Below are 7,400 nucleotides of genomic sequence, written 5' to 3'. Positions count from 1 at the left end.
TGGGCTCTGCTGTTTGGCCGTGAGCCGGCTCGGAAGGAGACAATGGAGCTGGGATGGTTGTGGCCGGCCTGCCGAGAGGGCTGCACCCTCTCTCCCTGCGGCCCCTCCCCTGCCCAGCAGAACACTAGCCAGGCTTGTGGATGCGGTACCAGAGGAGTTCTCAGGACCAGAGCAGGAGTCCCAAAGTGTCCAGAGCCCAGGCCGGGCTGGTGGAGGTAGGGAGAAGCTAAAGATGAGAATGGAGTTCCCATGTGTGAAGTCATTGCCTCCACCCGCCCCAAGACTCCTCTTGGTTAACCCTGCAGAGAAGGGGCAATGGAGGAAACACTTCCAGATGTTTGCAGGAGACTCTGAAACCAGTACGCTGTGCACCAGGTTCTGCGTGCATCCGCGGGGCAGACGGCCTCACAGGGGCTCCTGTGGGTCCCAGACAAGAAGAGCACCAAGGCTGTTTGGGTAGAGGGAAGCCTGCAAGCCTGCTCAGATCCCAGGACCTGAAGATCACATGGAAACAAGCCAAGGGTGCCCACAATTCCTCGTCGCAAGCAACAGTTGCTACTTAAAGCAGAATGTTTATTAAAGGGTAGAGGGAGGTCACGGTTTCCAGGGAAGCCAGCGACCCAGGCTTGGGAGGAACAAAGCCAGCAGTGATTCTCAGCGCCATCCCGGGCTTCTTTGGAGAAAGGTCAACTCCACGGTCACTCGCCGGCAGAGACCTCATTCCTCAGGCCCACCTGCTAGAGGCTCACAGGATGCTGACACACAGACACCAAATGCTTCCCACGCAGACCCTAAAGACCAGAGTGCCTCCACCACCGCCTCGCTCTCACAACACACGAAACAAGTTCCTTCTCTCCTGCTTCTCCAGCTCTCGCTCTGAATCAGTCTCACGTGGGGACCTCTGAGGAGCAGAGCCTGAGTCATGTAGCCCCCGACAGCCAGGAAGACCCGGGAATAAGTTCTGTTCCCATCCCCGGGAGATGGGATTTATGAAATGGGATTTATGAAACCCTCCAGTTGGAAGAAGGGGGTTCAAATGACATTGCACAGCCCAAACATGTCAATTTCCACTGGCAGGGAAGGCGTGGCTGAGACTCAAGAGTCACTTCCCCTGGCATTGTCCTGAGCAGGCAGGGGACGTGTTGGGGTGGCTGCGGGAGCTGAGAGCCCAGCCGGGAAAGGGAACCGAGGGCCAGAGATTGAGGGGGCCCGGAGAGACCCCAGTGGAGGGGCTTCCATCAGGGAAAAATGGAGCCATGCTGCACCCCCAGGGAATTACAAAGCATCATCCACGATAAAAAATCGAAACGCAACCTCCAGCAGCAAACTCAGTGAGAAAAGAGGTGAATTCCCAGGGCCCCAGAGGCCCCGCCCCAATGCCCCAGATAAGTCAGACACCCCCCCACAGCTCCCCACCTCCCCAGATGCTGCAGGTGCCCCTGTTGGAAAGAAGGGAGAAGAAGACCGTTGAGTGCGGAGAGACTGATTCAGAGGGTGCTTGAGCGCTGAAGTGGACGGCTAGTTGGCAGAGCAATTGGGAGGGGAGATGAACCATGAGAGACTATGGACTCTGAAAAACAATCTGAGGGTTTTGAAGGGGCGGGGGGTGGGAGGTTGGGGGAGCCAGGTGGTGGGTATTGGAGAGGGCACGGATTGCATGGAGCACTGGGTGTGGTACAAAAACAGTGAATACCGTTACGCTGAAAATAAATTTTAAAAATTAAAAAAAAAAAAGAGACCCTTTTAAAATGAAAGAGTATCACACAGCAAAATGTAAATCCCATTTTTACTACTGGATGGGAATGGGGGCTCCAGGGCAAGAGGCGACAAGACGCATAGGTTTTCAAAAATCAAGTTGGGATGTTTGCTTGCTAAACCACGGAGAGTGGAGGTCCATTCTGCTGGGCCTAGGGTTCAGGGCATCCTAGGATCTGTGTGTAGCATCAACCTGCGGCCCCGAGGGAGGCCGGGAAGCTGTCCTCTGGGAATGAGACCAAATTGCAGGGACAGAGGCATCAGAGGGTCCACAGAAGGAAGCCAAGGATATCGGTGTTCCTTCCACACCAAAATTTTATTTTATTTTATTACTATTTTATTTTTATTTTTTAAAGATTGATTTATTTATTTGACAGAGAGAGAGTGAGAAAGAGGGGTAGAGGGAGAGGGAGAGAGTATATGAGGCAGACTCCACGCGGACTGTGGAGCCCCAGGTGGGGTTCGATCTCAACGACGTGAGATCACGACCTGAGCCAAAACCAAGAGTCAGACACTTAACCAACAGAGCCACCCAGGTGCCCCCACGCTGAAATCTCAAAGAGTGAAACCCCTCAGGAATGCAAAGGCCGTTTCGACAGTGTCACCTTGGGCTGTAGAGCAGGAGCCTTGTGCTTATTTGGGACGACAAGGCCTTGGAGGAAACCGCATTCCACAACCAAGCCAGAAAGCAAGGCCACAGCCAAAGGCAGCGCAGGCAGCATGAGCAGCTCTGGGAGCCCAGGGGAACTCTCCGGAGCTGATCAGCGCGCGTCTCCGAGCGGCACACTCTCTGCCCTCAGACAACTGAGGCCAGAGACTGCAAAGAGCATCTGGGAAAGATTCGCGCTGGGTGCCTGCCGGTGACCACCTGGCCTGTGATGTGACGTCAATGTGGGTGGCCCGCTGGCGGGGAAGGGTGGGTATCCGGATGCTGGAATGCCGGCCGTTCCGGTGAGGACACGGCCTGGGGGAGGAAGTGAGAATCTCACCTGGGACCCAGGCTTCCCGGTGTGAACCTGGGAGGTGACAGAGGGAGTACCAGCTCGCACCTTCTAGGAGACGGGGGTGGCCCTCGTGACCACCACTCCTGAGCCTCAACTTCTTGGCAGTGAGACGAAGGGAGGGGAAACAGAGGCCCTCTAGAATGAAGACATCCCTGCTTGGCTTTGAGCTTCAAGCTAGACTTTTTGAAGTCTATGGTGACACGTGGGTCATTCCCACCTTAGAAAGAAAGTCTCCTGGGGCCAGGGGAGGAGGACAGATCCACCACAGGCCAGGAGACTTGGGGACCTCTGGTCTGGTTCTGGTACCAAAGAAGCCCATTTCCCTCCCTGTGCCCAAATGCCACCCCCCCTCCCCGGGGAGAAAAGTGGACTGGGGTAGAAATCCTGGAGACAGTGCTTACCTCAAGAGGACTCAGTTTTGGCCAAAAGAGTGACTAAGCCAGTAATACTTAAAAGTGGCCTTGAACTCCATGTGTTAGAGCACCCCGCGAAGGGGCAAGATCACAGGGTGCTCTGGGCAGTTGGCAGTCCCAAGGCCCGTCGGGGCGTAGGCACCAGAAGAGAAGGAATTCCATTTCTGCACACGTGGGACGTGGTGCATGAATTCCGAGGCCCCCATCCCGGCCCAAGCCCCTTCGCACACACAGTGGGTGGTACATGCTGGGGCACAGGGTCACGTATGAGGAGGGGTCGCTAGGAGAGTTGGGAGGGGGAGAGTGGAGAGCATCCTACTGAGGGGTCCATGCAGCCAGAGGGACTCGGTCGCTCAGACAGGAGGACAGGGGCACTCTCCACGACGTCTGCAGTCCTGCTCGCTATCTAACCGCCCACTGGACCTCAACATCTCAAACTTAGAAAGAAATTCATCCGAGTACATCTATAAGGTTACAAGTACAAAATCCTATAAAAAGGCATACAGAGAAGTCTCCGGACACCCTAGCCACTGCTTACTCAGTCCAAACCCCAGAAAAGGGGATCCTCTTGCTAATGCCAGGTGTATTTTCCAAGAACTTCTTCTGCAGCTAGAAAAGCATATTCTCTTCCCTGTTTCTCTACAAACGGTGGCCAACTCTGCACACCACGCTGCACGGGGACCTTTCTGTCAAACATCCCTGTCAGTGTGGAATCCCCTCGTTCCCGTCTGTTGGCCACACGGTGTTCCGTTTCACAGTTAACTGGGCCGTAATTTTTTATCGTGGCCCCTAAGAGTGGGCCCTAAGGGCTTCCCAACTTTTCTCTACAGTAAATAGTGTTGCAATGAACTGAACAAGCTGGAAAGTGTTTCAGGGGGACAGGTTTATCTGCGGGGGACGTTGCTAGGAGGAAACAGCTGGCTCAGGGTGGGGAGGTCCGGGCATTTGTTATTTTGATAGATTTTAATCAACAATTCTCCAAAAAGATTATGAGAGTTTACTCTCTATCCTCCCACCAGCAGGGAGGAGGGCGTTTTCGTGCCAGCATATCCAAAGTTTTTTGAACTTGCCGGTCTGTCCCTCTTCCGTCCTTGGACTCAGGTCTGGGAGCAGGAAGCCCCAACCTAGCGCCCCACAAAGAAGCCCTGACAGTCATTTTGCTAAGAGAATCTGCCCCCTCTCACCCGCTTTCCTAACATCCCTGCCCTAAGCCACGGCCCCTCTCCCCTGGACACCGGGTCATGCACCCTGGCTCCCCTCCCCTCCGGGTTCCTCCTCCAGCCTCCCCAATCATTCTGCACACAGCCCCCAGCACTGCTAAGCCAGGCACAGAACACAGGACAGGCCCCGTGGCAGGATCGAGTTCGGTGTGTGCACTTGGCAAGTCCTGGAGAGGGAGAGTCGGTCTGCCCTGCTGCAGTGTCCAAGGCTACTGGAGTCCTCGGGCAAAGTAGCTGCACACCGGGTGAGACTCCTCCCAACCCCCACCCCAGACATGCTCCTCTCATCCCTCCGCTGCACAAACCCATCTGGGCTTACTGTGGAGAAAGGAAAACAAAACATACTCAGTGCAAGCCAGGGGTGTGGAAGGGAAGAACCAGTAGGCCCCCTGAGGCCCTGGTAAGGATCAATTAATTTAGAATTCACTCCAGCACATTGTTCTTGTCAAGGGGAAGGAGATACAGCCCAAATGATGAATGGTCCCCATGAGGCTCACGGGGCTCAAAGCCACCCGGGTCTCTCTCTCAGCTGGTGACAAGCAGACAGAGCTTATTTCAAGAAATGCACCCCATTCCCGCAGGCAAACCCATGAACCTTCCTCTCCGAGATGTTCAGAGCGTTTCCTAGGGGGTGTGAGGGGGGCCTGCCTGGAGGAGGTGTGCGCACCCGCCGGGCCTCCAGGCGGTGTGGCTGACGTTCCTCTAACCCTTTTCCATCCTGAGAAGAAGCGAAGGTTTGGAAAATTAAACCAAGAGTCTCAAGAACGGTGTCTGCTTTCCTGAGGCATTGGTCCAATATTCCCCCAGCCAGGGTGCCAGGCGGAGCCGGGCGCAGGCTCAGAGGTGCTCAGATGCAGCCCTGAGCCAGGCCAATGAGCGCTGCAGGAGCATCAGCCCAGAGCACTGCGGGAGGTGGGGGGTGGGTAGTCCTCCTGCCAGCATCCGGGCCATGGCTGTCCCAAGGGATGGAGCTGGGAGGGGTCAGGAAGGCTGACCAGGTAGTAACACCTGAGGCCCCGCAGGTAGACAGGAGCACTGGGGCAGGGTCCTGGCCTCAGTCCTGTCTCCCCCGGTGGGACCACGGTCCTGGTGAGCAGAGTGCAAGGCGAACCCCAACAGGCTGCAGATTGCTAAACGCTTTCAGTGTGTTTCCCACTCAGAGGCGTTTTCGCGGTAGTCACAAATGGCAACGCGCTCTCTGATTTCCCAGTAACTAGAACAGGCTTTCAGGAAAAAGTCTGGTTCTTCCAGTCCGCAGGAGAGACCAAGTGGAAAGACTCCTGCCCAGAGAGGGTTTTGTAACGGGGACGGAATAAGGACACGGGTTCCCGGAGCCTGGGGAAAGTCTGGCATGAAGCGGACCCTTCGTGACGCCTCCTGCTGTTAGATTTCACGTCAAGCTCCCTTTCCGCCTCGCCGGGGCATTTGAGGGGGAAATTCTCAGAAACCAAGGTTGCTGATCATTTCCTGGAAATGATCCAGAAATGGTGGGCCCTTCTGCTGTCACACCAGTCTCCCTGGCTCTTGTCCTTAATCACTTCTAAACAGAGCTGTCTGCAGGGCAGCGGGACGCAGGACTCCTGGCAGCTCCCCTGTTTCGGGCACAGAATCATTCCAGAACCTTTTATTGTGCAAACAAAGAGACACAACAAAAGAGGTTGCGAAGTCAGGTCATGAGAGCCCACGTCTGTCTGATGGGGCAGGGGACAGTGAGGACAGGGATGGGAGGACTCCACAGGCTGCTTTGATCCCATAACCCCCTGCAGCCCTAGGGGGCCCCGTTGTCCTGACATGCCGAGAAAACAGGCACGGCTTCTTTGCTCAAGGTCACCCCAGGCAAACCTGGGAGTTCTCCCCAGATGTCACCAGTCGATGTCTACACATTCTCTATGAAATACAGCACGCAGGATCCACTCTACAGGAAGTGTGTGGAACTAAAGGAACATTCCTGGGAACTGGGAGGTCCTATAAAAACTCGTGTCATGGGCTTTTAACTACACCCACTAACTCAAGGCCCTGTGCCTCCGACACCCACTGTGACTGACTGGAGAATCGCAGAGACGTCGTTGTAAGGTGCTTAGAAGACCAGGGGTACCACACGGCGGCTAATATTTTTATTAAACTTTAGCCTCCAACCTCTAAACCTCATTTCTTCTCAAATGTGAAATCCTGTTTCTAGAGTTTTACAGGACAGAGAATTTTACTCATATGATACCTGCTTTTGCAAATGTTTCCCAACATCTCTTGCCTGGAATGTTCGAGAACAGAGGCGTCCATACCCTGGAGGAGGAGCTGACGTCCTCTGTGAGTCCACCCGATCAGGGGTCAGCCGCCACATGCCAACTGGACGACATCCGGCCCCCCAGCTGCTTTTGTAAATAAAGTTTTATTTGCACATAGCCATGCTGATTCATCACATAGCATCCATGGCTGCTTTTGTGCTACAACCCAAAAAGTTGAGTAGTTACAACACAGACCGTATGACCCCACAAAGCCGAAAATATTAACTAACTGGCTCTTTTCAGAAAAAGTTAGCGGACCCCTGCTCTAAATCAAGATGAGGTGGTTAGAGAGAGCGCTGGGTAAGCTCTGTTCATGTAATGAGTGCCATGATGGTTCCCTAAGCTCCCTTCTGACTACAAACCCTGCAGATCTCTGACCTCGGATGGGATTCAAGACCACACAGTACACTCTCCTCCTGCAAAGCAAATGCTGCCTGCCACCTCCCAGACTGATTTGGTTTCTTGCTCTCTTTTCCCATAAAGCAATCCTCTCTCTCCCGCGGACTCTCCCCAGTGCATTAAGAAGAGTTTGCCGCCTCTGCCTGGAGTCGGTCCAGGCTGACTGCTCTCTCTGGGTCTGCAGGCGCCCGGGGAGGGCAGAGCTCTCTCTATGTTTGCCATCAGGGCGCGCCTCATCTCAGCCTTGGCAGGGAGGTTCCCAGGCAAACAGGAAGAGGCCAAGGGCCACCGAGCCCTGGTTTCCCTGAGCCGGCTCCTTCCCGACTG

This window comes from Enhydra lutris, unplaced genomic scaffold (assembly GCF_002288905.1).
Source record: "Enhydra lutris kenyoni isolate GAN:26980312 unplaced genomic scaffold, ASM228890v2 scaffoldscaffold76, whole genome shotgun sequence".
Lineage (NCBI taxonomy): Eukaryota > Metazoa > Chordata > Mammalia > Carnivora > Mustelidae > Enhydra > Enhydra lutris.
This window is presented reverse-complemented; position numbering follows the sequence as displayed.